Raw genomic sequence first — 21164 nt, 5'->3', positions numbered from 1 at the left:
TATACATATTTATTAATTGATACAGTTGGATAAAATGTTAATATTCTTCCTTCAATTTCCTCCCCTTTCAGATCCTAGTTATTTTTCCCTGTTTTTTGTAACTTTCTCACATCCTAAATATTGTTATTATACCTGTTAAGTTTCATTCTATATGTGACGTTGAATTGGGAAATGTTTTACTATGTTACTCTCTGCCTTTACTCACATTGTTAATTGTAAACCGGGTTGATGTGATTCCATCATGAAACTCGGTATAATAAAAATAATAAATAAATAAATAAATAAATAAATAAAAACAAACCTAGGGATAGGGTGGGAGGGAGTTAAACAGTTTAAACCTAGGTCAAGCTGGTTAGAGCAGGACACTTCCTGGAACTTTTCTAGTCCTTAGCTATTAAATGATCCCACAACACTTATGTCCGAATATTAAACAGATTAAAGACAGCTATACAATAAGGGCCAGAGAAAGGCAATGTCTGAGGAACCGCAGGGTGAGGTTCAGTCCTTGGTTTGCGTTTTCTCCCCATCGCAGGTAAAATGCAGCAAAAAAAGAGACTCAAAGTAAACATGTCCAAGGGATCCAACGCCGAGCGAGTCTATCGAGTGGCCATTTTGGATCCGCCCCCAAGAAGGTGAGTTTTTAAACTGGATTTGAATATGGCCAGAGAGGGAGCAATACACATGGACTCAGGAAGTCTCTTCCAGGCACTCGGCAAAGCAAGGTGGAAAGCAAAGAATTGAAAAGTGGCGGTGGTGGAGAAAGACACAGAGAAGGCAACTTGCCTGGTGAATGGCGTTGACGAGGAAGGAAAAGAAAAGAGAGAAAATGAGGAGCTGCAGAGTGAATGCATTTGTAGGGGAGGGAGAGAAGCTTGAACTGTAGGTGGAAGAGGACAGAGAGCCAATGTAGCAACCTGAGAAGAGGGGTTACATGATCATAGCGAGGTTAAAGACAGAGAAGTCATGCAGCTGAATGTTGAAGAGATTGCAGTGGAGAAAAGCGATTCAGCGGGAGGTCAGCAAAGAGCAAGTTACAGAAGACACAATGTTAGGTTCCATATTAGGTGCTACCACCCAAGAAAGAGATCTAGGTGTCATAGTGGATAACACATTGAAATCGTCGGTTCAGTGTGCTGCGGCAGTCAAAAAAGCAAACAGAATGTTGGGAATTATTAGAAAGGGAAAGGTGAATAAAACGGAAAATGTCATAATGCCTCTGTATCGCTCCATGGTGAGACCGCACCTTGAATACTGTGTACAATTCTGGTCGCCGCATCTCATAAAAGATATAATTGCGATGGAGAAGGTACAGAGAAGGGCGACTGTAGTGACGAAGGGAAAGAAGAGGCATATCAGACAGGATTCTTAGGGAGCCAGCATCCTCTGATGATCATCTGATCTCAGTCTGAGGATGTTGTTTTTATTATATCGAGTTACAGAATTCCACAGCAACTACTATACAGTATATGATTGGCTAATACGTCCTACGTGCTGATACAACATGTTGCCTGCGTGCATGCCTACGTTGCTATGGCTACAATCTCTCATGCTGTGCTGGTTTCTATGTCAAGCAATCTGTGTCAAAAGTAAAAGTTGTTGATGCTTTGAGCTTAAGAAATGCAGACTTTGTCTGCTCAGGACGAGATTATGCAAACTCAGCAAGAAGTATTAATGTAGGCCTTTCAGTGAGGAGTGCTAATGCATGCCCTTCAGCTTCTGTGGTTTGCCAACAGAAGAGAAAAAGTTTGCATAGCAACAGGCGACCAAAATGATAAAGGGAATGGAACAGCTCCCCTATGAGGAAAAACTAAAGAGGGTTAGGACCTTTCAGCTTGGAGAAGAGACGGCTGAGGGGGGATATGATAGAGGTTTTAAAATCATGAGAGGTCTAGAACGGGTAGATGTGAATCAGTTGTTTATTCTTTTAGGTATTAGACTAGGGGGCACTCCATGAAGTTAGCAAGTAGCACATTTCAAACTAATTGGAGAAAGTTTTTTTTCACTCAACGCACAATTAAACTCTGGAATTTGTTGCCAGAGGATGTGGTTAGTGCAGTTAGTATAGCTGTGTTTAAAAAAAGGATTGGAGAAGTCCATTACCTGCTATTAAGTTCACTTAGGGGCGGATTTTCAGAGCCCTGCTCGCGTAAATCCGCCCAAAACCGGGCGGATTTACGCGAGCAGGGCCCTGCGCGCCGGGAAGCCTATTTTACATAGGCCTCCCGGCGCGCGCAGAGCCCCGGGACTCGCGTAAGTCCCGGGGTTCTCGGAGGGGGGCGTGTCGGGGCGTGTCGGGGGCGGGCCCGGTCGTCGCGGCGTTCCGGGGGCGTGTCGGCAGCGTTTTGGGGGCGGGTACTGGGGCGTGGCTACGGCCCGGGGGCGTGGCCGCGCCCTCCGTACCCGCCCCCAGGTCGCGGCCCGGTGCGCAGCAGGCCCGCTGGCGCGCGGGGATTTACGTCTCCCTCCGGGAGGCGTAAATCCCCCGACAAAGGTAAGGGGGGGGTGTAGACAGGGCCGGGTGGGTGGGTTAGGTAGGGGAAGGGAGGGTAAGGTGAGGGGAGGGCAAAGGAAAGTTCCCTCCGAGGCCGCTCCGATTTCGGAGCGGCCTTGGAGGGAACGGGGGGAGGCAGTGCGGCTCGGCGCGCGCAGGCTATACAAAATCGATAGCCTTGCGCGCGCCGATCCAGGATTTTAGTGGATACGCGCGGCTCCGCGCGTATCTACTAAAATCCAGCGTACTTTTGCTTGAGTCTGATGCGCAAGCAAAAGTAGGCTGATCGCGCTTCTTTTAAAATCTACCCCTTAGAGAATAACCACTGCCATTAGCAATGGTAACATGAAATAGACTTAGTTTTTGGGTACTTGCCAGGTTCTTATGGCCTGGATTGGCCACTGTTGGAAACAGGATGCTGGGCTTGATGGACCCTTGGTCTGACCCAGTATGGCAGGTTCTTATGAGGTGATAAGAGAGGGGAGGAGTGTTTTGGTGGCAGGCTCAGAGAGGAAGGGATAGATTTTAGCAGTGTTATAGAGGAGGAACTGACTCACTTTAGCAGTGTTTTGAATGTGCAGAAGGAGGGGAGGCATCAAAGATGACCCAAGGTTAGGGACTGAGCAAACCAGGAGGCTGAGAGCACAGTGAGCCCTCCTGATGTGACAGAATCAGATGTTCCTGATGTTCTGGATAATGCTCTGTTAGATCTTGGGTTTTATTATTCAGATTTATCCAGGCAGAGACGACTGATATTCTCTGTCTCTGGGATTAGACTTGTAAACCCCGAGGTCCAGAAAGGAAACTGAGTCCAGGGGAACAAGTCTGGCAGTCCTGGGGATGAGGGGTCCTGGTGTCCCCTCTTCCATGATAAAATGTTATGGGATTAAAGCCAGCTGAGCCCCTCCACGTGTCCCTGAGTGTTTCTGGCTTGTGTTTCAGGTGCCGGTGACGTTTGAGGACATCGCTGTCTCTTTCTCCCAGGAGGAGTGGGAGTATTTAGATGAAGAGCAGAAGGAGCTTTACAGGGAGGTGATGAAGGAGAATTATGAGACCCTGAGCTCTCTAGGTCTAGGTAAGGATTGCATTATCTGCATTTCTAGTATACACAGAGGATGTTTTACTAAACATCATTGGGTGAACGCCACACAGTAAATGTGCACACAGCCCTGGATTTCCCCCCTCTCCTGATTGAGGCAGACAGAGCAGGGGTGAACCCTCTGATAAGAAATTGGCAGCTTATCACTGATGCTGTAAGAATGAAGCAGCCCGATGTATCCCCAGAGCCCTCCGTCTCCTGCGGCATGGAGTATCTCCTTCTCTTTTCTGGGCCACTCTCCCACTCCCCGCTACAGCAATAGCAATTTGGATCTCCCTCCCTTGATCTCAGATTCTGTCTGCAGGTAATGGAACCTCCTCTTCTCTCCTTCCTACCTCCCCCCTCCTCCCGATCCCAAATAGTCATCTCTGAAATCCCTCTTACTCCATCCTCCCCTCTTCTCCTTCCTCCTCTTCCCCCATCCTAGATTTCCAAACCTCCCCCTCTTTTTCAAACTTTCTAATCTCCTGTCCTTAATCCCTCTCCTTATTCTCACCCCATCCCTGGTCTTCTCATATTCTTTCCCTCTCCCTCCCATCCCTGAGATCTCCTCCCTGTGCCGTTACCTGAGATCCCTTTTCCTTAACCAGTAAAAGTAAAATAATTTCTACAGACACAAGTAAGATTGGAAAACCTATGTTATTGTCTCAATATATTATAAGATTTCTAGGGCTTCAGGAATCATTACGTTGCATCTGAACATCACCCAAAGCAGGAAGAGGGGCTATAGGCAGTAAAAGAGGGGCAAGGACATTCACAGCACGGGGACAATCACTGCAGCCACGGCGCCATCAATGGAGCAGGTAGCAAGGGAGAAAAACCAGCAGCACCAGGAGAAGAAAAGTGGTGGGGGGGTTTCCCAGATCCCCACTGAATAATCTATAATCACTGCTGAAGAGCCCTGCCTACCAGTGCACCCATTGCTCTTTTATTTTTCCCTAATAGTGAGGAATTCCTAATTCTGGAATTCCTCAAGAGGGAAATGTAGAGACAAGACCTGACCCTTGTAACAGTTTTGCAACAACCTGTGACCTTTTGAGGCCTAGGGGCTGTGAAACTGTGGAAACTTGTACTGTTCTTGTTCCTTGCAGCAACACAGGGAAGCTTGGGATCTGGCAGAAGACGTATGCATGTGCCTGTGAATCACCGTGAACCCAAAGTTTTGTTTTATCTGTGGGAACTGTGCATGAGAGCACCAAAGGGGAAACAGATGAGAGAAGTTAAGCTATTTGTAGAATGAAGGAAAATGTGTGTCTTGGTGGTCAGAAGGATGACTGCTGACTGCATGCAGAGGGCTTGAGGTCAGACAGAGAGAAAAACCTGTATATAAGGTGTGGTTGGAGCACTGGATATTTGGAGAAGGCCTGCACTCTCTCAGCATGTACATTGCATTGTACCCTTCTCCCCAGGAAGACGACCATTTTTACAGTTATACTGGAACATTTTATAAAATACTTATAACCTATTTACATATAATGAAATGTATGCTTGCTGTTAGGATTCAATACTAATAAAAGATGAATTATCTGTACAATTCTAAAAAGAAAAAGTCTTCCTGTGTGTTTCCTGAGACATATATTATAGAAAAGGGATCCAGGAGAGAAGCCTCCCCCCGAAGGTTTAGCCACAGCAAGCAGTCTAATCTAAAAATATAGATAATTAGGGAACTGACACCCTTTGGAATAAGGAACAGTAAGGCTGAGGCTAAACAATTGTACAGCTTAAAGTCAGTGGGTGCAGGAGGCCGAAAGCGGTGGTGCTCTGTACTCAGCCGGTAAGGACTGAGCTCAGGTAAGTTTAAAAAAAAATAAAAATAATAAAGAATTTAGTGAAGACAGAGACATTACAGAAGGGTCTGCAGGACTTCCTCAGGTCTCCGTGCTTGGTGTGCCATTCCGGCGTTTGTTCCCGCACCCATTGGTGTTAGGGGAACTTGGCAGGTTGAGCGGCACCGGTGGGCTAGGCCCCGCAGCAAGGCTTGTTTCTTGCGCTCCGCATGGAAGGCCACGGCTGCATTTTTGCCGCTTTTGTGCCGCTTTACTGCCCTCTAGTGGAACATTGGTGCATCTGGCTCTGCACACGTGCTGTGCGCCCAGTTCTGGAAGCAACGTTTGTACACACAGGTTTTGCCGTTTGGTCGTGCGCCCAGGTTTAGGTGCACAGTCTGTGTGTGTGTGTGTGTTTGTGGCACGTACTATTGGTGCGCATAAATTTTGGGCGCTTGCAATTTGTCAGTGCGAGCTGGCTGGATGTACATTCTCCGTTGGCTGTGCACGGATGGTGCCGATGACTAAGAAACCTAAGTGCCTTTCTCTCTGTGTTGCCTGTCATATTCGGGCATCTCAGCCTGCTGTGTCCTCTAACAGGAGAGTTCTCTTCATCTGATTTCGCTGGATCCTCCCAGCCTGAAGATGGTCTGGTTAAGGATCTGTCTGGAGGATCGCCGGATCTTGGAACTCCCTTGAGTTCCTCCGCAGGGGATGGTGGTTCAGTGGGCCCCGCTCCAGTTCCTTCCGGGTTTGGCCTGGATCCAGCTGCGTTTTCTTGCGTGGAGTTTTTTCAGGGTTTGCAGTTCTTTCTTCGCCCAATCCTGTCAGGTCGGACCCTCACCCTCCCTCTTCCAGTTCTATGTTTAAGTGCCGGAGCTCGCCTCAGTTTGCTGCGGGTATTCCCGACAGGAACTGTAACCGTCTCTTTTTCGTCAGTAAGGAGGCCCAGACAACTGATCCGTAAAGATAGACTTTTATTGCCAGCAAGATGCAGCTAAGACAAAGGCTCAGTACAACTGCATGCCCCTCCCCTCCAGGAGCAGACTCTTATGCACTTTACAGTTCTTATCTTTTACACATGCGTTCTAAGCATTGCTGAGCAAGCATATTCCGGCTGAAGGGGCTACTGACCCCCTCCCTAGACACCCTGGAACTTTCGTGAAACTTCTCCCATGTTCTGCAGGAGAGGCTGCTGGGACTTGCAGTTCTGGAAAGGAATTCGCGAGTCTGCAGTAATACAGCCCATCACATAATACATCCATTGTTCTAATCTAGGTTACAGCAGTGAAAGCTTATCAGAGAATAAGAACAGCGAAGCCAAAAAAAATGAAAATGTGCAATGTGCTGACAGAGAGTTTCTCAATGTCCTAATTACAGCTGTATTGCAGACTGTAAGTAAACCCGTCATGAAGCAGGGAATTCTGGTACATGAAGTCCTTTGTCAGGTTGCAGCGTTCAGACTCCTTCATTCCCCCCTTTGATACTTATCATTCTCTATGAAAAGTATCACACCATCACAACGCAACTGTGGAGCTGAAAGAAACAGAAACAAGAAAAATTAGCAATTTGAGTTCTCAGGGGGCCCTAATTTCCCAAACAGTCCGATGGTTTCTTCACGGGTTTGAGACGGATGGGCCCTAATGGCTCCACCCCCCTTTGTAGCCCGAACTTGTCATGTATGGGAAGATGGCCCAGGATAAAACATGAGGATGGTTAAACAGGTTCTATAGGCTCAGAGGAATACATGTACAGTAACAGGAGCTGCGTGGCTGTTTTGCGTTCAGCAATGTCCTTCATCACCCGACGAAGGCGGTTTGAGCAAGAAAGGAATAATTCAGGGTCCTAAAAGACAAAACAGAATTAAACTGGCTGGGATAACAAACAAGCTCTTAAATCCATCGATCATGGAAAACCAACCACGGAATCCATTGGTCCAGTCCCATGCACTATTCCACTGCTGGACAGGGACGTGTGCCATCTTGACCATGCGATCAGTGATATCTTGGATAACCTTGCTTTGGTCATCTACCTGTAAACAACAATTGGAGAGGTTAAATGTTCCACAAACCCTCCTTCCTGGGCCAGAGGGTAATCTAAAACCAATCTATTCTGGTACACTGCAGTCATAATTTTGGTATTTTGTTTTGCCCAGAGTTTAAGAGCGAGAGCAGTCGTTGGTGATGAGCTCCAGGACTGCCTGAAGCCTGATTGTTCAGTTGTTTTCCCTCTATAATGCTCCATGCACTTGAATTGTAAGAAAGGCATATTTAGAGTCTTTTTAGATATTTACAGTTTTCCTTCTGCCAACTGCAGAGCTCGAGTAAGAGCAATTAGTTAAGCTTTTTGTGCAGACGTTCCTGGGGGAAAAGGTTGAGCCTCAATGATTTCATCTTCGGATACAACAGCATATCCAGCAGAACGTATCTCATGAATGATTTGGCTGTTCCCATCAGTGAATAAAGTCCAAGCTCCCTGCCAGGGTTGATCCCTCAGGTCTGGTCTACTGGAATGTATTGTAGTCATGACTTCTTCACAGTCATGGGCAACTGGTTCAGGTGCCGGCATAAGAGTGGCCGGGTTCAAGTTTTTGCTGTCCTGTATTTGAAGTTCAGGTGTTTCACACAGTAAGGCTTAATACTTGACGAGACGTGAATTAGTCATCCATTTTGGTCCATGGGTCTCTCGTAGTCCTTGAATAGTAAGAGGAGTTGTTACTTGTAAAGTCTGTCCAAATGTTAGCTTAACAGCTTCGGGTATCAGTAAGCATGCAGCAGCAATGCTTTGAAGGCAACCAGGCCATCCTTTTGCAACATTGTCCATTCCTTTTGACAGATATGCAACAGGTCGTTCCTATGATTCAAAAGTTTGAGTCAATACCCCAATGGCCATTCCTTTCTTTTCATCGACGTATAGATGAAATGGTTTCATTACATCTGGCAACCCTAGGGCAGGGGGTTCAATCAAGGCATCTTTTAATTGTTGTAAACTTGTCAATTCATGGGTTTCCCACTGAAAAGTCTGAGATTCCGCCTCCTTTCCCCGCAACTTGTCGTACAGGGACTGGGTAATGACAGCGTAGTTAGCAATCCACAGTCTACAGTATCCTGCAGCTCCAAGGAACGCTCTGAGCTCCTTCTTGCAAGTGGGTACAGGTTGACCTCGTATTGAACTGGTACGGGATATTCCAAGACAACGGGTACCTTCCCGAATTTGGAATCCCAAGTATTCTACTTCCAATTCACAAATTTGCGCCTCCTTTTTACTTGCACGGTATCCTTTTGAGTACAACGTCTTTAACAAGTGGAGTGTGGCTATAGCACATTCGTGATACGTGTCACGAAACAACAGAAGGTCATCCACATACTGTATGACTGGCCCATACGTGACTTGGTACATCTTCAAGTCTTTTGCCAGTTGCTCCCCGAACATCGTGGGTGAGTGCTTAAATCCTTGCGGTAAGCGAGTCCATGTGTACTGCTGCTTGATTCCAGTTTGTGCATTTTCCCATGTGAAGGCAAAGATCTTCTGGCATTCTTCTGCTACTGGAACGGAGAAGAAAGCATCTTTGAGGTCAATGACACTGTACCACTTGGATGTAGGGGAAACTTGAGCCAAGATTGAGTATGGATTGGGTACGAGGGCTACTAGATCTGCTACTTGATTGTTCACTTTCCGTAAATCTTGTACAGGTCGGTAGTCAGAAGAACCGGGTTTCTTTACGGGCAGCAGAGGGGTGTTCCAAGCAGATCGGATTCGCCTGAGAATTCCCAAATCATACAGTCTTTGCAGATGTATCTGGATTCCTTGCCTGGCCATATATGGAATGGGGTATTGAGGTTGATTGATCACCTGTGCATTCTGTTTCATCTCTATCCATATGGGGGTAGCGTCGATAGCTATTCCTCCCGGGATCTGTTCGAACCATACTTGGGGTACACTATCCATCAGTTGTCTTCGTTTTTCGTTGAGGGGGGTGTTGTTTTCATATCGATGTTCGATGGTTCGTTCGACTATGGGAAGATGTAGTCTCCATTCTTCTTGGAGGGGATAGATGAGTATCACTGGATGGTCCCCGAAGGAGGCTTTAACTTCCCCTGTTGGTTGAAATCTCAATGTGGTCTGTAACTTACACAGCAGGTCTCGTCCGATAAGGGATACCATGGTCCCGCCTACTTGTATAGTTCATTCTTTCTGCAGAGGGGCAGTGAGTACCTGACCTGAGGCACCCACTATAGAAACAGTCTCTTTTGTCGGGGGGGCCGATTGGTGCAGTCATGACAGATCGTTGGCCTCTGAGTCCAACAGGCCCCTGATTTTTGTTGTTACCTCGTGGATCTCCACCAGAGGGTCAGTGGGGATTCTTCCCTCCCGGTCTCTTCAGGCTGTATGCTCCTTGTCGCCTCCCCCGCCATCTGCCAGTGGGGGTTGTCCAATCTCCTTCCTCCTCGGCCCCTTTGTGTCGGTGCAGGTCCATTTTTGTCGTTAGTATTCACTGCAGGGCTCCCGTATTTCTTTTGCCATTCTTCACAGTCTCTCTTCCAATGGCCTTCATTTTTGCAGTACGCACACTGATTCTTTCCAAAGGGGGGGTCTTGTTCCCCCTCCTCTTCGCGGTCTGCCATTGTCTTGGCTCCTTCCCGTCCCGAGTGTCCTCGAGAGCGGCGGCTAACAGTCACTTTCTCCTTCATATGTCTACTTGCTTCTCTCTTTTCTCTTCCACTTCTCTATTTCCACATACCTGGTCTGCTATAGCTTTTAACTGGCTGAGGCTCATGCCCTCAAAGCCCTCGGCCTTCTGCAGGTTCTTTCAGATGTCAGGTCTATTATTAAGTTCCTGGTTGCAGGGACGGGCCCCTTTTCTTCTCTTCCTGATCCCTGTTCCCATACATCTCAAAATACGATGAAAAGATCCAGTCCATCTGGAAATTGAATAGGTGACCTGCGCCTGGAGGCAAATCAATTCTGACGAGGCTGAGAAGCTGCAAAACATTGCTTCCTTCATACTTGTAAGTTTGGCATTGGGTTAATTCAATAAAGTCAACCTGGATCTGCAGGCAAGGATCCAGGGGGGGCGCTTTAGGTGTGCAGGAGTGATGATCAAACCCTTGGAAGCCTTGTACCAATTACATTGCAAACACTAAGAACATATGGTAATAGCCAGAGCCCAGCCCCCACCAGAGGTAAAAGAACATAATTGCAATATATATATATATGTGTGTGTGTGTGCTACTACTTTATCATTTGGGCCGACTCATATTTGCTCTTGTTCCTAATCTTGCATAGTGGCCCCTTTTCTTGCCCACAACTTCCAATAATCCTTATCTTGCGCCTGCCACTGAATCAAAATTTGTAATATTAAGTCTTTGTTTTCTCTGTGTTTTTTGTTTTTTTTTTTTTTACAAACGGCATCCTGTAATTCCCACAGTCAGAACTGCAGCTGTCTTATCTTGCCGCTTGCTATGCTCTGTATATTTAACAAAGCTTTAACAAAGGTCCCATTCTTAATCATTTCTCCTCTAATTTTCCCAGAGACAGCTTCAAAATAAACTGCGTCAGCAAAAGAGAGTTCATACTTTATCATGCGTTCCAATGTAACTTTTAAATAACAGATAATATATAGGAGACAAGTAAGAACAATAATTAACATGGTATTAGAGAATAGAAAGATAAGCATAGGGAGGACACTGGGATAGAAGATATGAGAAAACTAAAACTTCTGATTAGCAATGCCAGCATGAAACGCACAGCCATATTGAATGCCTACGCACTACGTACTGACGCGCAGTGGGACGCACCACCATTCCACTTTGTACTGTAACAATTAATTTGCTGCTATAAAATGTCTTAAAAATAGCCTGCATCATAAGGCACTAAATGATTTGTAAGGGACCCTTGGTTCTGGTATTTCTTTGCAAGTAGCAATCCTTTGTCAGATTACAGACAGTTTTAGCAAGGACCTTGGAGAATAAATTTAATCAGCAGAAACTTGGAGCTACAATCTTCCTTTCTTTTAATTAACATACCACAATTCTATCTTTATTCACATACGCACACCATCAACTAACTTTCAATAATGTTCTGTTAAAACAAACGAAACAATTTTTCTTTCTCTTTGTCTTCATTCACCCAGGCTAGCCCAATGTCCCTTTTTTTTTTTTTCTTCTCTCTCTGGCTCGATCCCCTCCTCTCTCCTGTAATTATCTCTGCCGTTAACCCTTAACTGCCATCAAGTTCTAAACTTCAACACCAGTAAATGCATTCTCAGTAATCAAATCAGTATTTTAACTTAACACTGTACATTAATTTGTTGTATAGTAGTCTTGTGCAGCATCTGTAAACCAAAATCTCTTCTTATTAGGGTTTAAAACAATTAAAAAAAATCCCTGGTACATGTGCTTGCAATTCACAGATAGCAGTTATCAAAAGAAATAATGCATTTGATCACAAAAAGAAATTTGTCTAACCGATCTACCACAGTAGAATTTTTTTTTTTTTTTTTTTTTTTTACAGGTACCTTACAGACAGACAGACACTGGGGACTTCCGGTTCCCCATTTTGCGTACTTGAGTTACCATTACGAGGGCGGCTCCCTCTACTAGCTTCTTTGCCCACGACAGAGGAAAAAATGAAAATGTGCAATGTGCTGACAGAGAGTTTCTCAATGTCCTAATTACAGCTGTATTGCAGACTGTAAGTAAACCCGTCATGAAGCAGGGAATTCTGGTACATGAAGTCCTTTGTCAGGTTGCAGCGTTCAGACTCCTTCAGAACCTGGATGGCACTGATGATGAGGCAGACCCTGATTCCCTGGAAGATGGGGAAATTCCTCCAGGACTGGAACCGAATCGAACCAGGTTGCGTTTTTTTCATAGAGATGAACTGCCGGTCCTGATTTCCCAGACATTAAAGATGCCGAGTGTTCTTGGTGCAGATTCCATGTCTGAGCTGAAGAAGAATCCTATTTTGTCTTCCTTGCGTAAAGCCTCTTGTTTTTCCCCTTTTATGGATGCCATTCAGGGGTAACTTGCTGGTGCGGTGGTTACTACCCTTAACCAACGAGCCTTCATACTGTTGATGCAACTCATTATTGCTCTCTGCTTTAACGGCAAGAGGAAAAGGGGACAGCAACCAACAAGGACATGAGTTTTACGGTCTGGGAAAACAAGCCTGGGGGTAAGTTGCTGATGTGGCTGATACTACCCTTAACCAATAAGCCTTATACTTGTGATGTAACTCCAACATTGCTCTCTGCTTCAACGGCAAGAGATAACAGGGAATTGAACTCAGACAGCAACTAAAGAGGGCCCTGAGTTTAGCAGTTTGGGAAACTAAGTATGGGGGTAACTTGTATGCCATGGCATTTGCCACCCCCTGATGATACCTTTATGGGGGAAACCTGTATGGCGCGGCTGGTGCTACCATAAGCTTGCTGGGCAGTCTGAATGGACCATTTGGTCCTTTTCTGCCGTTATTTCTATGTTTCTGTGATTGATCTTGAATGGGGCGCCCCAGAGGCAAATTTTAAAGGGTGTCGTACATTGGAACGCCTGTATCTCCTGGATCCAGCGGTGAGAGAGCATTTATTTTCCCAAAGTGGATGCACTGGGTTGTGCCATCTCTAATAGGACTATTATCTCTGTGGAGGGAAGAGTGGCCTTGAGGGTTGAGCATGATAGGGGGATTGAGGCCATCCTTAAGCAAGCCTTTGAAGCAGTGGTGATGACTTTACAGATCGCTTCCTGTTGCACCCTGGTGGCACAATCTTGTCTGCTGCTCTCTCAGGAAGTTGATGATTCTGGAGTGACCTCCAGAGCGGTTATGGAACTTCCTGCCACCTTTTTAGCAGATGCGGGCTGTGAATTGGTCCGTACCTCAGCCAGAGGAGTAGGTCCGGCGGTGGTGGCCAGGCATCAAGTATTTTTGTGAAATTGGTCAGCAGATGCAGCCCCCAAAGCTAACCTTACGAAAATGCCTGTTAGAGGCTCGCTCTTCTTTGGGAGTGAGTTGGAGAAATTGGCCAGTAAGTGGGGCGAATCTCCAGGCCCTCTGTTGCTGGAGGATAAGAAGCAGTTGCAATGCCTCTGGTATGAGGGGCGTCTCCAAGCATTTTCAGAGGACTCCGCCTTTCGGTAGGTCTCAGTCCTTTCATCCTAAACAGCCCAAGAGAGGAGTGGGCTCGGGTGGCGCATCCTCCAGAGCTTCCCAATGATGGTTTGCCAACTTACCTTTAGGAACAAAGACAGAGGGACGTCTCTCTCTCTTTTATCAGAGGTGGGTCGAGATTGGATCAGTAGGTCCTGGAGGTGACATGAGAAGGATATACGCTGGAATTTCGCAGTATTCATCGGGATGTATTCATGGTGTCTCCCTACCACTCCCCACAGAAGAAGCAGGCAGGGGAATCTAAGCTTCTAAGGCTCCTTCGGCTGAGGGCTGTCGTTCCAGTGCCTACGTCTGAAGAAAGTATGGGGCGATAGTCCATTAATTTTGTTGTGCCTAAGAAGACGGGCTCCTTTCCTCCCATCCTGGATCTCAAAAGTGTCAATCGTCATTTGAGGGTGACTCATTTTTGCATCGAAACCTTATGCTCAGTGATAATGGCTGTGCAGTAGGGGCAATTTCTGAAATCCCCGCATCTGTCCGAGGCCTACTTTCATATCCCCGTCCATTTGAAGAGCACCAGCGTTTTCTGCATTTTGCAGTGTTGGGACGCTATTATCAGTTTTGGGCGTTGCATTTTTCACTAGCCACCACCCCCAGGATGTTTTCCAAGGTTATGGTGGTAGTAGTGGCAGGGTTGAGAAGAGATGGGATCCTGGTACACCCGTATTTGGACGACCAGCTGATTCGAGCCAGGTCTCTGGAAGAGAGCCACTTGGTAACCCGCAAGGTTTTCTCCTTGTTACGGTAGCTCGGTTGGGTGGTGAACCTGGCCAAGAGCAGTCTTCAGCCATCTCAGTCATTGGAGTATCTGGGTGTTTGGTTTGACACGGCGCAAGGCAAAGTTTTTCTGCCAGAAGTTTGGAATCAGAAATTGATGTCACAGGTGCATCACTGGGTGAGCACTATATGCCCGACAGTGTGGTCCTATCTACAGGTGCTCAGTTTGATGGCAGCAACCCTGGAAGGGGGTGAATAAACTTGTGGACAAAGGTGAACCGGTAGATGTGTATTTGGATTTACAGAAGGCGTTCGACAATGTCCTGCATGAGAAGCTTCTAAGAAAACTAAAGTCATGGGATAGGAGGCGATGTCCTTTTGTGGATTGCAAGTTGGTTAAAAGACAGGAAGCAGAGAGTAGGATTAAATGGTCAGTTTTCACAGTGGAGTGTCTCAGGGATCTGTACTTGGACCAGTGCTTTTTAACAAATTTATAAAGGGGTATGACGGGTGAGGTGATCAAATTTGTGGATGATACAAAATTATGCAGAGTAGTTGCATCTCAAGTGGATTGTGATGAATTGCAGGAGGACCTTGCAAGACTGGAAGATTGAGCTTCCAAATGGCAGATGAAATTTAATGTGGATAAGTGCAAAGTGATGCATATAGGGAAAAATCACCCATGCTATAATTACACATTTCCTGGCGTGTAGCCAGATGGACTCAGTACAAATGGGATAGTATCCGCGTGCTAGCAGTTGGAGACGGATCTGACGTCAGCACGGGGTATATAGCCCCACAGGAAGCGCAGCGATTCAGTAATTTCCGTCTCCAAAGCAGTTTGGAGTGCCTGCACGCTGGTTCAGCGTGCTTTCCAAGCCTACTTTACATTTTCTCTTTTTCTCCAGGGACTCTACTATACGCCTTTCCTCCGTGGCCTCTGCTGGGCGCCCTCATCCACAAGATTCAGACACACCGGGGCCTAGTTCTTCTAGTGGCACCAGACTGGCCAAGACGACCCTGGTACGCGGACATGAGAAGGCTACTGGCAGGGGAGCCCCTTCCCCTGCCTCCTCTCCGGGACCTTCTACGTCAAGGTCCCATCCTCCACGAGGATCCAGCTCAATTCTCTCTTACAGTCTGGCCATTGAGAGGGCTAGACTGAAGAAGAGGGGTTACTCGGGGCCCGTGATAGATACACTCCTCCGAGCTCGCAAGTTTTCCACATCCCTCACCTACGTCCGGATCTGGAGAGTATTTGAAGCCTGGTGCGACACTCATGGCACCAATCCACATGCGACTACTATCCCTATTGTTTTGGATTTCCTGCAGGATGGGCTTCAGAAGGGTCTCTCCCTCAGCTCCATCAAAGTTCAGGTTGCGGCACTGTCTTGCTATGGTCCCAGGAGGGATGGCAAGACCATCGCCAAGCACCCAGATGTTTCTCGTTTCCTGCAAGGGGTCAAGTATATTTGTCCGCCACTAAAGTGGCCTGTGCCCTTATGGAACCTTAATCTTGTTTTGGATTTCCTCGCGGGATCCACCTTCCGACCCCTTCGGGGCTTATCTCTCCGGTCTCTCACCTTGAAGTTGGTGTTCTTGCTGGCGGTGTGCTCCGCACGACGCATCTCAGAGCTACAAGCACTGTCCTGCCGTGATCCCTTTCTCAGAATCACTCCTGAGGCAATCCATCTTCGCACGGTTCCATCCTTTCTCCCTAAAGTGGTTTCCCAGTTTCATCTTAACCAAACTATCTCCTTGCCTACCACGGTAGGTTTGAAGAAATCTGAAGAAGGCTGTTTATTACGCCATCTCGACATCGGCAGATTGCTGCCCAGGTATCTGGCCGTGACTCACGGCCTGCAAAAGACGGACCACCTGTTCGTCCTACACAGCAGGAAGAAGCAAGGTGACGCAGCCTCTCGGCCCACCATTGCCCGCTGGATTAAAGAAGTTGTCAGAGCAGCCTACGTGGAGGCTGGGAAGGCGCCGCCTCTACAGGTTAAGGCTCATTCTACCAGAGCGCAAGCAGCATCTTGTGCTGAATCCAGGATGCTATCGCCGACTGAAATCTGTAAGGCAGCGACGTGGTCCTCCCTTCATACCTTTTCCAGGTTCTACCGTCTGGATGTCCAGGCCAGGGAGGACTCGGCTTTTGCGAGGGCGGTCCTACGTGGTCCTCAGGCAGCCTCCCGCCCCGGCGGGGAGTAAAGCTTTTGTGCATCCCATTCGTTCTGAGTCCATCTGGCTACACGCCAGGAAATGTTTGGATTACTTACCTGGTAATCCCCTTTTCCTTAGTGTAGACAGATGGACTCAGCATCCCGCCCAGCTGCCTGTGTACATGGGTTTCACCGATTCCAGGTAAGCCATGGCATTTGTTTACATAAGAGCGTCCACTCTACCAGTCTCTGCACTTTCCGGTTGTGAATGCTGGCGGTCTCCAGCCACTGTCAATCGGTCAGGGGAATCCTGTTTTCCCTTTTCACTGAGTGTCAGTACACACATCCATAACAGCTTTTGCAAGGAAGATTACTGAATCGCTGCGCTTCCTGACGCCCCCCTTGCTGACGTCAGATCCGTCTCCAACTGCTAGCACGCGGATACTATCCCACTCGTACTGAGTCCATCTGTCTACACTAAGGAAAAGGGGATTACCAGGTAAGTAATCCAAACAATGTTAGGTTCCATATTAGGTGCTACAATCCAAGAAACAGATCTAGGTGTCATAGTGGATAACACATTGAAATCGTTGGTTCAGTGTGCTGCGGCAGTCAAAAAAGCAAACAGAATGTTGGGAATTATTAGAAAAGGAATGGTGAATAAAACGGAAATGTCATAATGCCTCTGTATCGCTCCATGGTGAGACCGCACCTTGAATACTGTGTACAATTCTTGTCGCCGCATCTCAAAAAAGATATAATTGCGATGGAGAAGGTACAGAGAAGGGCTACCAAAATGATAAGGGGAATGGAACAGCTCCCCTATGAGGAAAGACTAAAGAGGTTAGGACTTTTAAGCTTGGAGAAGAGACGACTGAGGGGGGATATGATAGAGATGTTTAAAATCATGAGAGGTCTAGAACGGGTAGATGTGAATCGGTTATTTACTCTTTCGGATAGTAGAAAGACTAGGGGACGCTCCATGAAGTTAGCATGTGGCACATTTAAAACTAATCGGAGAAAGTTCTTTTTTACTCAACGCACAATTAAACTCTGGAATTTGTTGCCAGAGAATGTGGTTCGTGCAGTTAGTATAGCTGTGTTTAAAAAAGGATTGGATAAGTTCTTGGAGGAGAAGTCCATTACCTGCTATTAAGTTCACTTAGAGAATAGCCACTGCCATTAGCAACGGTTACATGGAATAGACTTAATTTTTGGATACTTGCCAGGTTCTTATGGCCTGGATTGGCCACTGTTGGAAACAGGATGCTGGGCTTGATGGACCCTTGGTTTGACCCAGTATGGCATTTTCTTATGTTCACATCGAGGGGAGCTAGAAGCAACAGAGATAGCACATAAACTTACAATAACCAAGCAAACATATTACACGGGTGGAAACAAAGCAGGAAAACAATTAGCTAGACTACTAAAGGTACGACAAATGTAAAAATAAAAGATGACGCTGGCACGATGTTAACATCAAACGCTGACATACGTCAAAGATTTATTTGCTTCTACTCTGATTTATATGTCACGGATGCTGGCATCAACCCAGCAGCGATAAATGATTATTTAGCAAACTCCTCTTTGCCCCCATTTATGTAGGGAGGCCCAAGAGGCCATGGATAGGGATATCACCGGGGCTGAGGTCCTTTGGGCTATAAAGGACTTAAAGAATGGGAAATCACCCAGTCTCGGATATACAGCCCTCTTCTACAAAAAATTTGCAAGTTCACTTACTCCTTTGTTGGTAACCCTCTTTAACTCTTTACAAGGGCAGATTTCTTTATCCCATGTTGCCAATCTCGCAGGAGTCACGGTATTAGCAAAGCCAGGATGAGATCCTACTGTCTGTGGATCATACCGTCCTATTTTGCTAATTCATTTAGATATGAAGATATTGGCTAAAATTTTAGCGAATAGACTTAACAACTACCTCCCAGAGCTGATTCACTTAGACCAATCAGGTTTTATACCTGGTAGAATGGCGTCTGACAATGTTCGCAAAATTGCGGACTTAATCGGCTGGGCAAATTTGCAGCAAATACCCTTGCTACGTTTAGCAATTGACGCCGAAAAGGCTTTCGACTATGTTTACTGGCCTTTCTTATTTCAGACAATGAAAGCCTTTCAATTCGGAGAAAAATGTAGTCGTTGGATACAAAAATTGTATGAATATTCTTCGGCGTGCCTAAAAATAAATGGGGTTATTCCCAACCATTCCCTGTGGGTAGAGGCACGCGGCAAGGGAGCCCACTACCCCCCTTACTATTTGCCATTTTTCTGGAACCCTTTACCCACCACATTAGAAGCAACGATGAGATACATGGAATCCAAGTTGGGGACTTTTCTTCTAAATTGTCCTTATTTGCGGACGATATTTTATTTACAGTCACTAACCCTATCCCCTCCCTGGTGGCTATCACTGAAGAAATATCTGCATTTAGCACAATCTCAGGCTTCAGAATCAATTGGGAGAAATCAGAGCTCTTAGATTTATTATTTATTTATTTTATTTGTTGATTTTTTTATATACCGACATTCGTCGGAACATCATGCCGGTTTACATTGTAACAAATTAGCAAGAGAGAGAAATACAATAAACAGGGAAGGGGGGGAGCAGTAATGAAGGAGGAGAGAGGACAGCAGTAGGAAGGATAGGGAAAGAGAGAAATTTGATAGGAACATTTGAAGAAAAATAAATTAACAATAGACACTATGTACAGGTGGGCTGGTAGGTACCAGACCAGTGATGGCAGTGACAGGGAGAGGTGGGGGGGGAATGGTAGGGTAGGCTTAAAAGTGGGGGAGGGGAAACTAATAACAGAATTTAGGCGTCATTGCTTAGGGGGGAGAAACACTATATTTTGGAGTCTTTGTTTAGTGTGAAAAAAAGGGGGAGAAAAGGAGAGGCAGGGAGGGGGGGGGAAAGGATGGGCTGGTGGGGTTAGAGTGCAAGCTAAGTTTGGTCAACGTCTGGGTATGCTAATGTAAAGAGCCAGGTTTTGAGCCCTTTTTTAAATTTGGACAGGTTAGGTTCTAGACGGAGGGCCGTGGGCAGGGTGTTTCCATAGGGAAGGGCCGGCAATAGAGAAAGGGCTATCTGTCCCTCAGGAAAAAGTGGAGCAACTTCGCAAATCTCACCCCTTTAAATGGGCTAAGGGAAATTATTGGGGGATTTATATTGGGCATAATAGCGACCTGTTCCAACTTAATTATCCTCCCCTTATGACAAAAATGTACAGAGATTTGGAAGAATGGGATCGATATCATATATCCTGGCTAGGTCGGCTGGCTGTTATAAAGATGAATGTAATGCCTAGGATCCTATACCTTTTCCAAACATTGCCAGTTGTAATCCCAAACAAGATCCTGGTCAAATGGCAAAATAGGCTTTTCAAATATTTGTGGAAAGGAAAAGGGCCTAGAATAGCGAAAGGCACTCTCTACTTACCAAGATCCCAGGGTGGATTAGGGATGCCAAACCTGCACTATTATCTTGGGGCGGCACAACTGAAGGCAGCAGTGGAATGGCACAACCGTAAAAGACAGAAGCCTTGGGTGAGGTTGGAATAGGCGAGTCTAGGCTCCCTACCTGTAACAGCTTTACTATGGCAAAAAGGTAACACCTGGCACCCTGTGGTAGCCATTCCTGAGTCAGTGCAGGTCACACTTCAGGTGTGGGAACGATGGCGGACACTTCGGATAGGTCACCGATCTTTCTTTTTAAGCACGCATCTCTTCAGCCACCTCTCTTTTCCCCCCGTCGGTAGACTCTCAGGCTTTTGAAGACTGGAAAAAACGGGGAATCTACCAGATGACACGTGTGGGAGCCAGGGGGGATTGTATCATCCACAAGATAGAACACCACAGGGGGCCAATACTTCTAGTGCCCCCGGACTGGCCAAGAAGACCGTGGTACGCAGACATGCCCTGCCGCTACCTCCACACAGAGACCTGCGCCAACAGGGGCCGATCCTCCACGAGGATCCAGCTCGATTCTCTCTTACGGTCTGGCCATTGAGAGGACTCGCCTAAGGAGGAGAGGATACATGGGGGCAGTAATTGACACCCTACTCCGAGCACGCAAGTTCTCCACATCCCTAACATACATAAGGATTGGGAGAGTATTCGAATCCTGGTGCAAGGTCTGTCTCCAACTGTTATCAGGAGTACACTATACCTGTTGGTCCTGAGTCCATCTGCTACATGCTAGGACAATATATTTTTTAATGTAAATTTTTATTGACCAAAACAATCATAGTGTGACATCAACAATGTTAGGTCAATACAGTTATCAAATGAGAAACCTTGTGATCCGTACACCCCCCCCCCCCCCTTCCCGTCCCTTAAATACACCACATGTTATCTATGAAGATTAACCGTGCTACAGATATGAAAACATTGTCCAGTCCAACATTTGACTAGTGAGTACAGCCAAGTGATTCTCTTCTCTGTACATGTGATAATAAACCCAAACATGCCTTAAACATGACTCTTGGTGGTTATTTCTCTAAACCTTTAGAAAATAAAACTGAGCTCATCCAGATGAGGTTTGAGCAATTATCCAGTTAATGAAAGGTTCCCACGATTGTTGGAATGCAGACAATTTCTCCTGTCTGATTGCGGTGAGATGTGCCATCCGATAACTCGAATGAAGTCTGTGGATTACTGCTGAAAGAGATGGAGGGTTAGGAAGTTTCCATGCTTTGGCTAGTTCACAGCGGGCCGCTATAAATACTTGTGACATGAATGATTGCGTT

The 21164-nt window shown here is 46.4% G+C and overlaps 1 long non-coding RNA gene across 1 annotated transcript; it reads left to right on the top strand.

Annotated features, from left to right (window-relative positions):
• The first annotated feature begins 388 nt into the window (after positions 1 to 388).
• On the top strand, positions 389 to 4816 carry LOC115083690. The gene is made up of 3 exons (XR_003854383.1): positions 389 to 632; positions 3434 to 3566; positions 4682 to 4816. It is a non-coding gene; the product is annotated as an uncharacterized LOC115083690 (long non-coding RNA).
• Positions 4817 to 21164: the final 16348 nt, after the last annotated feature.

This window comes from Rhinatrema bivittatum, chromosome 2 (assembly GCF_901001135.1).
Source record: "Rhinatrema bivittatum chromosome 2, aRhiBiv1.1, whole genome shotgun sequence".
In the NCBI taxonomy this organism is placed as follows: domain Eukaryota; kingdom Metazoa; phylum Chordata; class Amphibia; order Gymnophiona; family Rhinatrematidae; genus Rhinatrema; species Rhinatrema bivittatum.
Note: the sequence above shows the minus strand (reverse complement) of the source record. Positions and strands in the feature narration are given on the sequence as shown.